Here is a 15,103-nt window from a genome sequence, read left to right on the forward strand (position 1 = left end):
GCGCCGGCGCGCCTCCCAGGCCCAGCAGCTGGGTCATGTCCTTCTCGCACAGGTCCGGGTGCGCCGTGAACGAGCACGTCTCCTTGACGTTGATCGTGGCCTCCGCACCCCACATGGAGACGGAGACGACGGCGAGGACGACGACGAGGCCGCGGAGAGCAGCACCACCACCACCACCAGAGGCGGCCATGTCGATCCTTGCGAGAGATGCAGCAGGCTTGCGGGTTGCAGCGGAAGGGGACGGACGGACGCCTGAATTTGTTTCATGGAAGCCTGGAGGTGCTCTCTTGTAGCGTGAGGCCGAGAGGGAATTCGCAAGCTCGGCATGCGTGCCAGCGTGGCGAGAACGAGCCGGAGACGCGCGTACGGACAGGCGACGTCCATGTCACTCGGTCAACGAAAAAAAAGTGAGAGAAAATAAGATGATGAGAAAGAATTGGATTAATCACAACCGAGTTCTATACAATAATTCACAGGTCATTTGATGCGGTACATACACTGGTATCATCATCGTCCTTCCCAAGCTGTTCCAACAACGATTCCATCGTACTTATATAGCTAGGCATGTAATGTTCTTTAATCATGTTGGGCGCGAGCCGTATCTTCCCGTACAAATCCCTCGGCGTCTCGTATATCCCAATGACCTCATCGCTGCCCGTGCCGTCGCCGGAGTTTGGGTCCGGCGGCGGGGGCAGCGCAACCATGTGGATGATCCTGCCAGGAGGGAAGAGCTGGCGCGACGAACAGCCCGCTGAAACCGGTTCTCTCTGCTTATCCTTTCCGGCGCCGTTCTGGTTCGGAGCTTCTTCTTCTCCTTCGTCTGTTGGCGAGGGCGATTGTTGAGTGTCTGATGCCGCGTTGCTGTCTGAACCTTCTTGTGATGTGAGGCCTGAATCAGCAGGCTTGGCACACATCAAATGGTCGTTGTTGCCTAGTAGAACGACCGTTTCTTCACAGGCAACAACTTGTTGCTGGATACAGTCAGTGCTGTGTCCATTTGCTGTAGGCGGTATGGTATTTGCCGATTCTTTGAGCAAAGGCTGCATGCCACAAGGAAAATGTTCTCAGAAATCATAATTCTAGTCTAAAATGAGAGAAAAGAAAACATAATCGTAGTTACTTATTTTTACAGCATGCTCACACTAATTTGCTTGGCTTGGTGAAAGAAAGGGGCTTCCCAGAAAACTCAAGACATAAGCAGAAATGCACTTGGTAGGAGTTAATGGGCAGCAGACTATTATATCCCACATGATATATTGTTTAGCGCTTGCAGTGTCAATTGAAGGATAATCACTCAAACCTATATGTAGGATCTATTAAATAGTCCTAGACAGAAGTGTTGCTGGCCCACAGTTGCTAGTGGACTAGTGGTATTGGTATTGATTGGGACGGCACATCAGAAAGATTCAGTGGATCTCAACTGCTACTTGTAAATTACAAACCCTGGGTGATTAACCTCATATTTGTACAGGACTTCAGATGTGTCTTAGATACCTTTCATTCAAAATTGGAAAAAAAAAATCATTGTGTTAACTTGGTGATTTCAGTAACCAGAGCAGCCATAAAATGTTCATGGGTACAAGCTGGGAATATTGAGGGATTTTACCTCAGAAATACTAGAGCCATGATTTGTGATCTTCCCTGTTGAGTTAGAGATGGAGAGCATATGGGACTTGATGAAGGCAACACGCTGACTTATACTGGCGAATAAACCATGGTGAAAGTGATCCTGCACATCATCCAGCTTTGATGATACCATCACCTACCATCAAGAAATGAGACGTCAATTGTGAAGCTAAAATATATTGTGATATCAGAAAGTGAGTAAGGTATGCATTGCCATTCAATGAGGAGTATTTTGTGGTATTTAATACTTTTATTACTCGCCAACTCCTAAAGGAGTCTGTGTCGGCTAAAGTCCAGTTACATTTTATAAGCTACTGCAAAGAGTTGCCATCAGGATACCTCAGATCGCAGGCTCTCAGAAGAAACTTTCGAAAATGCTGGCACCACATCATTTCTATTGACAAGAGAAGTGATGAAATCCTTGCCTGACTCCGCCAGCTCCCATGTCATACATGCAGCTAAATAACACAAAAGGTACTTCAGAATGCTAGAAATAATTTTCTATGAAATAAATATACTTCTGTCACTTCCATGGTCACAGACCCCACCCAGTAATCCAGGTACTTAGAATTCCAGAAATATCCTTGCCCGACCCAAGTACGCGAGGTCATTTTCAACCCTACTTGTAAAACCTCTCGTAAGTAGTTTGCCACGTTCCTTGACCCCGTTACTCGGCCCCATCGAGCAGGGAACTTTGTGACTATAATCGGATAGCATAGATCCCACAAGTCAAATGAAGTTTCATTAGCTTTGCATTCAGGAATGAAATTGCCTGGAAGTTATGTTAAAAAAAATGAAATTGCCTGGAAGTCTTTATTATGTCCTCGACTTTAAAATCATGGTTAACTGATGCAAATTCAGGAAAGAAATTTTCCAGAATATAATTAGCATGGATGAGAATCTTGTGTAATGACTACTTTGCCAACATTCAAACAGAGAAAGGTTAACAAAAGAGACATAAAGTGACCAACTAGCCCAATTCAAACACTAAAATCAAAGGGCATCTGAGAGCCAGATAAGATTTCCAAATGCCAGCACAGGATCTTAGCATTATAAATAAAATGAAAAGCAAGAGCTTCCAAATCGAACTTTCAACAATCAACAAAACTGAAAGTTTGTCAAATTTTACTTAAGAGGAGAAAATGCCAGACAGCTGCATGACAAGAACTCATAATGCTCACGGAGAATGTAAGTCAGAATCCCTCCAATGCCAGATCCCATTGAATGCCCAATGACCTAACGAAAAGGATAACACCTAGTTGTATTATATCACATTAAGACATGTAAACCTTATTATCTGTGCCGAGCACTAATGCTAGCTTCATACAACAGTTTGAAGCAAATCACAAGACGAACTCATAAGCTTAAAAGGTATATATCCAAACCACATTAGCATGTCTAAAAATCTCTACCGAAAGCCTAGGTACATAGGTAGAAAATAAAGTAGAACATCCTCAAATTTGGAATCTCTACACAAAAATAACCAATGAAAGTGCAAGTTTCCATTTATTTCAGCCAGAATATAGACAGTATGAAATGCAACAGTATAAAGCAGTGATATTGACAACAAGATGACTTTGATATCAGTAATTTTACTATGAATACAGCGCATCAATCACTAGAATAACAGTTAATATTTGCAAGCAGCACTTTCGACTACAAGAAAACTAGACAAAATAGAAGGGGCTGTATATTCAGGTACAATAAACTGCAGCATGATGCACATTTATTCATTTCATTTACGTGCAGATAATTAGTGAGAATTACCTTTATGTGGTACCCAGAAAATTCCTGCATTTTGTTATGAAGATGGGGAATAATAAGTTTTGCAATCCAACGAGCTCCAGCAAGCATCCCACAGTGTGCATATCCTAAAACTACATTGCTGATCTTTCCTTCACTTAGAATTATATGGTGAAAAGGAACTTCAGCAGCAGTTGCTGCAGTGAGGCGCTCTTTAGTGCTGATAGCACCCCGAATGAAAAGCAGCAAGCACTTGGTTCTTTGGTCACACACCAATGCGAAAGAAGGCTGCATGAGCTGCATTGAGCAATGAACAAAGAATAAGATATTTTGTACCAACATATGGGAACGAATGTTAATTATGACCTTAAGCTTAAGTTAACGCCCGCGATACTTACTCACCCTCGCCCTAGCCTTGTGAATAAGAATATCTTCTTGTTTGTACCCACCAAACTTCAGAAATGCTGAAAAAGATTTCTTTGAGAAGAACATGCAAAGCTTCAAGTACTCAAGAAGAGAAGATACTTCAGTATATGTCTGATGCCCTTTAAGTTGGAGACAATCATTTCCACTATACTCATGCTGCAATTACCCTAACATGGCACAGAGAAGAAAATATGTTAACCATATGTCTTCCTACATTGCCTATGAGTAAAATGTGTTCAAAAGAGCAATACAAAGTGGTAATATTATGCAGAGTCGAACTGATTTAGTTGACTTCCAATAATGGAAGAAACAGTTTGCTGGTTCATGAAGGGCTTGGGATGATACAAAGACATATGAGTGAATTTGTTGGTCTCAATGTGGGACTAGTTCAGTAATATTCATGCAATCATAACTAACAGCTGGATCCATCTGAACAATGCCTGGATCTGTCATGATTCATGAGAACGATGGAAGGACAGGAGAGGAAGATCATTGTGATGCCAGCATCACTAACATGTGTAGCTTCCATTTTCTCTCAAATAGATGCTTGCACAACTATGACATCATTAGCTGTATGCCTCCAATATTATGATCCGAAGTGCATTATTGACTTCAGAAAATCGACAAACTGGATCTTACAGATCCATGACTTCTTAGCATACATACAACCGATCTTAACTCGAGCTCAAGTACTGGGCACATCATTATGATCGGGGCACCGCAAGTGCAGAGTCGTAGTACAGTGACGGTACGAAGTCAGGCAAGCAACTGACCAACAATTCAAAAAATATTATATAGCAAAAGCAACAGTTAAAAAAAGGACCAAAAGTAAAGGAAACTCAAACCTGTCTTCCAAGTCAATGCAAGTCAAACCGTAAAATGATAAGAAGCTCAACCTTCACACAAACATTTTCAGCAAGTTGAGAAACGGAAACACTCTACTGAAAGCGACTACCTAGTTGCTTCAGCGCTGGAGGCAACAGCACTCGCATTCACCAACCGCAGAAACTAGTTACTGTGATTGTTTGAGCTCTATGGTCACTCTGGTTCGAAAGCCGCTGGTCAAATCATGCTATGCTTGATCCCATACCAAAGCAGAGCAAACGAAAACGAAACACGAGCAGAGGAAGCAGAGAACGTGGCACACCCTGAGTCAGAGACCGAGTGAACAAGAGACAAGAGAGGGAGAGCAAATGGAGGGATCTAGCTAACCTGACGCTTCATGTGGCGCCTGATCCCGAAGGCAAGCCCGTGGAGGCCCCACCGCCCGACGGTGAGCTCCCACGTACGCCGCGCCGTGCGCGCTGCCACCGCGGTCGCCTCGCAGAAGGTCACGGGCGCCCGTCCGGCCACGGCTCCTCCTCCTCGCGGCCGCTCCCCGCCTCCCTTCCCGGACCCGGCCCCGATCCCGACAGCAGCGGCGACGCCTCGTCCTCCTCCCTCTCCCTCTCCCTCTCCGCGTCCGACGCCGGCTGCGTGCAGCAGTTGAGGAGCAGGAAGAGCAGGAGCGCGCCGCCCGATGCAGCGGCTGCAGCAGCAGCAGTGACGACGGCGGGCATCGGGGGCGCCTTGGGATTCGCGGCGGCGCGGGCGGGGAGGAAGGATTTGGGCGATCGCGAGGGAGGGAGAGAGGGAGGACGGCGTTGAAGTGGCGACGGGGTTGAGGATTTGTGTAGGCTTTTATTTTGTGGAAGGGCTCATATGTAAATTGTGCAAGTTGCAAGTTGCAACTTGCAAAGTGTGCCAGGCAGGCAGCCAGGTTTTATTTTGTCCGTAATAATAACAATTCCTTTACAAAAAAACTAAAAAATATCGTTTCCGTGACGTCGAAGAGGTGCATATGCAATGCGGAGTAATGTTAATTGGTAGTGTGACGATAAAACTGTAGTACGCGTGTTTACAGAGTTCTTAATGAAACGTGACAAGGCGTTGATATAGCAATATTTGAAAAAGCTGAAATGGACCGCACGGTATGGTCTAGCTGCAATCATCTAGTCCTTCTGTCCCCAAAAAAATATATTTTACACAATTAATTATAAATTTATTCATTAAATAATTTAAAAAATATCATTTATCATTCCAAATAACAAGTGTTATCGAATAAACGATGGAGTATATTTTTATAGTAAACCAATGTTGATATTATTCTCTATAAATGTAATCAAATTTGAGAAAAAAATGACTTTTGCATGGGTCAAATAATCAGTAAAGTAATAGTGAATTGGATACGATAATTCTACGTGTCTTGATGGGAAAACAAGTATTGTTGGAGTTCTGTCGGTGTTTTCGGACCACCGATGAGTAAATTTGTATTTGCGCGTCTGGCTCGGATGGTGTGCTCGGAAGACACAAGGGTTTATACAGGTTCGGGCGGAACGCCCCTACTTCCAGTTCGCTGCTGCTCGTGTTACTGGCACTTGGTTTGCAGTAGCGGTTACAAATAGGCGAAAGAGGGAAAGGATCCAAAGTCTCTGGTGGAAGGAGTGAACGAGTGCTAAGAGTTGGATTGCTGCTCAGCTATCTGCTCGTGTCATGCTCCTGTGTTTCGATTCGTTCGTCCGGGCCCCCGGGTGGGGGCGCCATACTTTCCCTTTTATAGGCGAAGGAAAAGCGCGGGTTACACTGTAGGAAAAGGAAAAGAACGAGAGATAAGAGAAAGAGAGCGCGAAAAGAGAGAAGAAGGTTTTTAGGGTGGATCCTTCTTCTCCTTCATGCGGGTCCCGCCGATCCTGTAGATGTCAACAGAGACAGCTTCACGTCGCGGCCCTATTCGTCACTAGCGCCATGCGCAGGCGGCATCTGCTGGTCATGGCGTCCCACTCTATCCCGGCGGACGTCGTGGTAAGCTGACGCGCCTGTCAGCGTCCGTACGAGAGTTAGGCAGAACAATACCGACACGCTATGGGTTACATCGAGGCGTGCCATCCTCTTTCCTGGTGTCAGAGTTTTGACCCAGGTCCATACGCCTGGACCTGGAGTGGTTGGCGGCGGTATGGGTCCCCGTCGAACGAGACGGAACCCGCGTCCTTGGGGTCGGGCGAGAAGGAGCACAAACCCAAGGGGTTGGGCGAGTCGAAGCCCATGGCCTTGGGGTCGAGCAAGACGGAGCCCACACTCGAGGGATCGGGAAAGACGGAGCCCACGGCATCGGGGTCGAGCAAGACGGAACCCGCACCCGAGGGTCGAGCAAGACAGAACCCGCAACCTTGGGCGACATGGAGCCCGCACCCGAGGGGTAAGGACGAGACGGAGCCCGTGTCCTTAGGGTCGGGTGAGACGGAGCCCGCACCCGAGGGTCGAGCGAGACGGAGACCGCACCCGAGGGTTAGGTGAGACAGAACCCACGACCTTGGGCGAGACGGAGTCCGCGGCCTTGGGGTCGCTCGAGACCTTTTAATATGTCTCGAGCCATCTGGGGGTGTCAGCGTGGGCGCTAACCTCCTTGCTTTGGGTATCCCTAATAACGATACCCGATAGTAGCCCCTGAGCTTGCGGGGGAGTAGAATACTCCTTTGGAGGCTTTTCTGGATGGAGGACTCTGAGGGCATTGGCCTTCTTTTTTAGCCCACGGCGTGTCCTGGTAGGACGGCGATTTTCTTTTGTCACGATCGGTCTTCTTGGGGCATGTAACCGTAGTGTTCGGGAGGTCGGAAAGGTTGTTCTTGATTCTGATCCCCTAGGATCCGATTGGTCTGCCATCGTACTACGATCGCGCGTTCGGTCTCCTTACGAGTCCAACTTCCCTTGAGCCCGCGCGCGTGGCAAGGGTCCTGTTGAGGGTTGGCTCGTCTTTGTGATCGTCATCCCTCAAGCATTTTTTCGATAAAACGGAGGGGCTGAGCCGTGCCATGTTTTTCCTTGATGGATAAAAACATGGTGCTCGGTGAGCTGTTAACGGGCTAGTCCGAGTGGGGCCCCAGCTTCCCGTTCACGGGGGTCTAGCATTGGTCAGCTGGTGACCGACTCCAGACTCTTGGCGGCCAGTCCATATAGTTCTTGGATCCGTTCGGTCGGTCCCAAGGGCTTGTTGCCTTTCTTCGAGGAAAAACCATGGACTAGGAACTGACCAAGACTCGAACGTGGGCTAGGATGCCCGCGGCGCTCGTGTGCCCGGGTACTGGCCTCTATTGGACCCATCCCTTACCATCCCTTGCTCTAAGGGTGCCTTGAAGCGGGCCAACCTTCGGACTCCTGGTCCTAAATGGGCCATAGGAGCGTTTTCAGCTCCGTATCTCTCCTTGCCTGTGATGGATCTTGGCCCATTGAACAGGTGAACCATCATCTAGCGTATCCTTTGAGGGCGTGACCAGAGATAGCATGTGTGCGATCTTCGGAGGGAGGTGACATGATGCGGCATAGCGGGCGCACGAATCTAGGCGGACAATTCACCTTCTCGCCCCACTTCACCCTATAAATAGCGGCCTCCCCCTTTGCATTCCTACACACCAAAACTATAGCCTTACCTTCTCCGTTTCTCCATCGCCACTGTTTGGATCTACCGTGCTTGCTAATCCGCCGCTGGAGCCCTAGATCTATAGCTTCCGCTTCTTCGCCGCCGCCTCCATCCTTCATGGATTCATGGTATTACTCCGATGTTACCCATGCGTGCATGGAGGGCCTCGTCAAGCGTGGTCTTCTCTGCGAGAGGACTAATATGGAGGAGTGGCTTGTGCCCGGCCGTGAGGATGCATCGGCGTCGCCCGACGGCTACATCGTCTCCTTCACACCCTTCCACGAGAGTGAACTCGCGGTTCCTCCACACCCATTTTTCTGGGGGCTACTGCACCACTATCAGATTGAGCTGCAGCACTTGAAACCCAATGGGATCCAGCACATCGTGGCCTTCATCGTGATGTGTGAGGGGTACCTGGGGATCGAGCCCCACTTTGAGCTGTGGAGATATTTCTTCTCTATCTCTTTGATCAAGAAGAAGGAGAGAGGATGAGAGACCCCGATGCCAATGGGATGCGTGGGCATCCACCTCTAGGGGCAGCGGGTGGTCGAGTACGTGCCCTGCCAGCTCTCCAGATCCAACAAGGGGTGGCACTCGCATTGGTTCTACTTGAAGAATGACCCTACCGCTCCCTTGCCGATCTTCTCCGGGTGCCTGATCGAAGAGGTACCACCGTCATGGCTGTGGGAGTCACCCATTAAGGAGAAGAAGAGGATGCACGACCTCCTTGAGGCCATCATGTTCCTGAAGACCCACAACCTCCATGTGGCTAGTGTCATCGAGGGGTATCACGCGAGGAGGGTGGCGCCCCTAATGGCGCGCGTTCTTCCACTGTACGGGATGACGCCGAACGCATAGCTCGTTAGGATGACGCTCGCCCAGGGGTTGCTCCATGATAGCGAGGTCACGTAATGTGTCAGGGAGGCCATGGGGGAGGCTGACGTCATGTTCCCAATACTGGGGCATCCCGTGATGCGGCCGGACACGGGCTTCATCGAGCTGTCGGTGGGGTTAGCCTTTTGGTACTCTGTCGCACTGCTGCCAGAGCATGTGGCCTTGAGGGTAGCGAACCATGCTACGGATGAACAAATGAGGAAGAAGAAGGATGATGAGGAGAAGAAACGGTGGTCGAAGCAGCAAGCAAAGCTGCAGCGAGAGAAGCGGCGTCAAGGCTCGTCGGAAGAAGAGGAGGAAGAAGAAGAAGAGGAGGAGGATGACGGCTCCATGTCGCCCATCCCGTGGGATGATATGGCCACCAAGAACGAGGACCCGCCTATGGCCCTTCCCGTGGCATGTCATAAGGCAAGAGGGGAAGGACACGCCCCTAGAGCCTGCTGAATCAAACCACCCTACCCCATCCGGACCGTTGACGACAGCCTCGAAACCAACAGAGTCAGCTTACTTTGCCTCGTCCAGGCCTTCGATGGTGGCCCCGAAGCCAGCAGAAACAGGTCGCCCCACTCCGTCTGAGCCCTCGGTGGCGCCTCCGGAGTCAGCGGGAGGCGGCCATTTTGATTCGTCTAAGCCCTCCGAGTAGAGGGAGGGCTCAAAGCGGTAATGTGCTGTCGAGGAGCAGCCGAGGTTAAGAAAGCCAGCCCCAAAACATCCTCGTGTGATGGCGTCAAGGAGAGTCAGGAGTTTTTGTCAACCTTTCGTCCTAACGAATTTTTGCTGTGGACTGACTGACATGTCCCTTGTAGCGTCGGAGGACATGGGACTCTCCTGTGGCTTGCCTCGAAGAAGAGCCTCCTCTAACAAACGTGCCTAGAGCTGGCTGGCGCCATGTTGGTGGAGGGCATGAGTGGCATCGGGGCGGCCACTATAACACCCTAGGTGTTTGTCTTCTACTAATTGCATTTCATTTCATAAACATGTGCATCATCTATCTCATCATGCCTTTGTTACTGAAACATGCATATGCAACATTTTCCAATTGTGTATGTTTCATACTTGAGTGTTGTGAATAGTAATGGTGTAACATGTGAATGCAACCTGAGTTTCTTATACCATGAAACATGGCAACATGGTAGAAATGTGACACGTATAAAATAACCACAAGGTCATGAAACATGTGAAACATGGAATTGAAACATATGAATGAATTGCTTGTTTTAATTTCTTTATCACATGTGATCTTTAGAAGTGGTATAACAATTTTGTAAAGTGGTTGATCATGGTCTATTACACGTTAACTACACTTAGGTTACTTGTTGGGACATTGTTCATGTAGATCAAAATGACCAAAATGCCCTCAAGTGAAGGTTTGACTTGAATTGACCCTTGGAGTGTCACTGTTTGACTGTTTCAAAAGACCAGCTTAGAGACTTTGCATGGATGTACCCTCTTTACAAAAGTTGTAGCTAATTTATTAAGAAACAAAAGTTGTTTTATGGCCAACTCATGAAAATGTGTGGAACATGGTCAAACATGGCCCACAAGTCAGAATTACATACTGATTTCACACTAAAAAATTTGTCTAAGTCATAAACACATTTTCAGTTGGATCGAGCCAACTTGGGCTTGATGTAACTTCTTATCCATGGCGAATTAGATCATGGTCCTTGAAAAGAAATTGTAGCTACATGGTACATCTACATTTTTCATGAACACCGTTTTTGCAAAGGATCATTGGTTGAGCCGTGTTGACACGATGAAATGGCGCTGTCAGTCATGGTCATCAAACACTGAATCGCCGTTTTTAGAAAACGTTCAGTAACATTGTGGCCGACCGGTTCAGAGTTCGCAGGCCGCGTGGCGCCACCTGTCGCCGGCCTTCTGCTCACGCAGGCCACGCACCACGGGCATCCTGGCACTGCTGGCCGCGTCTTGAGCACCCTGCGCGCCTACCCGACCGAGTCGCCTGCTCCATTTGCTTTCCTTTTGCTTCCACAGCGCGCAACACAGAAGCCGCCGTAGCCCCTCCCGTTCCTACCGAGCATCGCCGTTGCCGGTCGAGCTTGCCACTGCAAAAACGTGCCGACCATCTTGCTCCTCGCCTCGCCATGATCCCCTCTCCCTTATCCACCGTGCTATCGAGTCAATCGAGCCTCGGTAAGGGCCAATCGTCCGTTTTCTTCCACCGCCGCCATGGCTGCCATCGCCGGAGTTGGCGCTCCATGCGGCCAGCTATCCTCGTGCCCTTGCCATTGCTCCTCTATCTCGCGCTAGGTTCTAGGAGTGCTGTCGTAGCTCGTAGGGTCGCCTTAGCGGGCTGCGACGCCGTAGCATCGTCGGAGCCGGCCATGCCGCCGCCGTACGCCGCCGTGCTCATCGCCAGCCCCAGTAGCCATGCTAATAGCTTCCATTTAGGGTACCACTAGATGCGCACGAGTGAGACAAACATAGTAGCGCCGTTGGTCTCGCTGGAGAAGCCACCGACGGCGAGTCCCGCCGTCGTCTTCCTCTGTTCCCCTGTTTCTCTCGCTGACGCGCGGGTCCACCTTGTCAGCCGCTGAGGCTCAGGCAGGAGCTAGCTTGGGCTGAGCCGCGTTTTGGGCCGCGCCAGCGCGTGTTCACGGGCCGCCGGATCTGTCGGGCCGGCCCAGCAGTAGAGTTAGGTTTTCCTTTTTGTCTTGTTTAATTGTTTTTCATAAGATTTATGTATAGATTCAAAAATGTGTAACTCAAGTTTGGTAGATCCAAATGTTATGGTTCCAATTTTGTTGAGTTCCTGGTAAGGTCTGTTATTTAATAAAAATATTATATGAGCACATGTTTTAGAAATTTTGGATGAATAAAATAGGACTTTGAAATGTGTTTTTAGATGCATGCAAACTTGTTTGAATTTTATCTTGAGTTTCTGTGGTCCAAAAATTATGAAATTTTGTGGGTAATCTGTTATTGCTTAGTAGAATCTCTGGTTAAAATTTCAGAGCTAGTGCATGTATAGTTTTTAAGTTATAGAATTTCTTTTTATCAATGGATGGATCTTGTGTGAATTTTCATAATTTTTCTATAGATCCAGTATAGGTAAAATTTGGTGAGTAAGGTTCTTATGCTAGAATGATGCTAGGAAAAATGTGAAATCTGTTGCTTGACACTTTTCATTAGGGTTTCCTAATTATGCTAAAAATAGGCATGCCACCTGTTATTTTGGGTACAACAAGTTTTGCTTGCCCAATGGCTTTGAAATTTTTATGGTAGTCTATGTGAAGCATGAGATAGCTACTGTAATTTTTGTAGATTTTTATGAATAGTTTTACTATATATTGCTTTAATCACCTAATTAACTAAATAAATGTGAAAAGGATATTAAATAATTTATTTAGAAGTTGGCACTATACTTTCTAGTGTTTTTCTAGTATGCAAAACATGTTGGTTAACTTGGCTTGGTCAAATTATGCTTTTGCATCATCATTAAATAATTAAGTTAGTAACCCTGTCATTTCTGGACAGATTCTAGGTTTACTGGAAGTCGATTTGATTAACGTGAGAATCATGCTTTGATGTTTACAAATGATTTGTAGAAAATTTCATAAGCTTTCCAGAATGTCCTCATACAAGTCATTTGGAATTGTAGAACTTTGGTTGTGATTGAATTAAGGGACTACTTGTATGCATATGAAACTTTAAATGTTAAATTATGTATACCCTTACTGTTTCTAAGTTGTGGTAATGTTCCTAGGTGTTAGGCCTTTAACCGAAGATAAGCATCTTTATCTTAGGTTATGCAAGTTAGGTAAGTTGATCTTGTTCTTTAAGTTAAGTTAGATACATGCTTAAAGTGATTTGAATAGGGCTAGTCTTACTCGGTAAACGAGTGTCCAGGGATGTTTTTGGTAAACACTTACTGTGATTCATTCATCATTGAGCATCATGTCATTCCTTATGCATCCATGATATTTATCTTATGCATCGGCATGTAATAGGTGTACCGGAAGGAGTAACCCTGCTGGAATTCGAGGAACCGAGCGAGCAGCAGCAGCCGACACCGGAGATTCAGGAGGAGCAGCCTTCAGGAGAAGTGCCAGACGAGGTCGCCATTGAGTGCCCAGACCACCGTCCTTGCAACTTTGTGAAAGGCAAGCCCCAGAGCATATTAAGCCTCCTAATTTCCGAAATGCAGTTACAGTATTATTGTTACATATATATATTGTTGCATTAAGTTTAGGTGTTGGATGCAAACACTTGCTGCATTGGTTATCCAATCCTTGTCTAGATATTGATACCCTAAATCCTATGTAGCTCAGGCTCATGTAGTGCTTAGCCCTGCTTTAACACGGTACAAGTCAGGTGATTTTCTGTCACCTACGAGATATAGGAAGATACATATGGCACGGTTGGCTATATTTGCTATCGTGGAAAAGAACCAGTCTTAAATTGAAATGAAGACTGGACGGAGGCTTGCCGATTTGCAGTGATTCTGTCTGTGTCGATTAAGGACTGAATCTTGGAGCCTTTCCTATTCATGTTGAACGCATGCCTCTCTCTTAGTTGGCCGGGTCTAGAGACCGACCACAAAGCCGAGTAGCTCACCTCAGGCCGGGAGTCGATAAGTATAAAGTGCGCCTTGGAAGGGAGCCGTAGGCGTGAGTCCAAGGGCAGGTGATTTAAAAGTCCTGATCGTCCTGGCAGAAGGGTAATCCCTGAGAGTGCTGGCGCTGATCGAACCCATGAATTTGGTTCCTGAGTTGTTCCAAATGTGACCCATAGCTACCTTTGCTAAGTATGCTAGGGTGAGAGTTAGGAATACCCCCTCAGCTGAGTTGTAATTCGATTCGAGTCGCCGTCTCTCCCGGTTAGTGAGAACTTGACGGGCTTATCTCCAAAGTAGATACACTTAATAACATAATGGTTCGGAAATGATGATATGATGATGACAGCCTTATTATACCTGCTATGGTTAATATTGTTTTCTCCTAATAAGTGAGTGCTCTAGTATAGGTGCTACTCTAGTGGACAGGTAAATGATGATAACTTGATGCTAAGTTTAAATTGGCTACTATATTCATAAGCTCTTTTATGCAACTGTGTCAAGCTAGCCCACCTGCAAAGCCTTGCATAATCCTTGGTGTCTTTTATTTTTGGTTTTTGACGGGTAAGTCTAGCTGAGTACCTTCTCGTACTCAGGGTTTATCTCCCACCTATTGCAGATGACCAGTTCTACTTTGGTTGCTGCAAGTACTGCCTTCTCCTGGGGATGAAGACTAGACCGTTGGGCGCGGTCTCTACTAGTTCTCGCACCTGATAATGCTTTTGTGGGACATGACTCAGACTTGGCAATGTAATTGAAAACTATGATGTTTTGTACCAAACTATGTTGCTTCCGCACACTCAAACTTGGTTTGTAATATTCTATTTAAACTCTGATGGATGTATCCGAATGCTTATTAGGAAATGTTGTAACAGATGATGTGTTGTGTTGAATCACTACGATCTTGGTTTGTATGTCGAGAGTTGGTTGAAATCCTTCGTGATTTCCAGACTACCGGGATTATGGGAGCTTAAGTACAGGAATTTGATCGCTTCGGTAATTGTTTTTGTACTTACGTTCTTATGATTTGGTTGGTTCTGTTACAGCTGGTATCAGAGCAAGATTTGACACTAAACATGTCATTTGTGTATTTTAAACAAAAGTATTTGTGAAAATCCTAAATTAAATACTAAGTATTGCCAGTGGTCATATCCCTTATGCCCAAATAAGGACTCTTAGGTGGCTTATTAAAGTACTAACTTGGGGGTTCCTGCTTGTTTCTGTTTCGTCGTCCATACGGCGTGCTATTGTATGGATGTCATCCGCTTGGGTGGTAATGTATGGATCAAAATACCTCTACGCTCTGGTAAGTGGGAGTTGTGAGAGCATGACCATCCAACCGTCGGTCTAGGGGAGAGTAGTTGTGGTTGCTCGCATACTTA

At 46.9% G+C, this 15,103-nt stretch overlaps 1 pseudogene; it reads right to left on the minus strand.

Moving 5' to 3' along the window:
- Positions 1–423: 423 nt before the first annotated feature.
- LOC136514006 (uncharacterized) lies at positions 424–5,448 on the minus strand (annotated as a pseudogene).
- Between the last annotated feature and the right edge of the window lie 9,655 nt (positions 5,449–15,103).

Source organism: Miscanthus floridulus, chromosome 2, assembly GCF_019320115.1.
Source record: "Miscanthus floridulus cultivar M001 chromosome 2, ASM1932011v1, whole genome shotgun sequence".
In the NCBI taxonomy this organism is placed as follows: Eukaryota; Viridiplantae; Streptophyta; class Magnoliopsida; order Poales; family Poaceae; genus Miscanthus; species Miscanthus floridulus.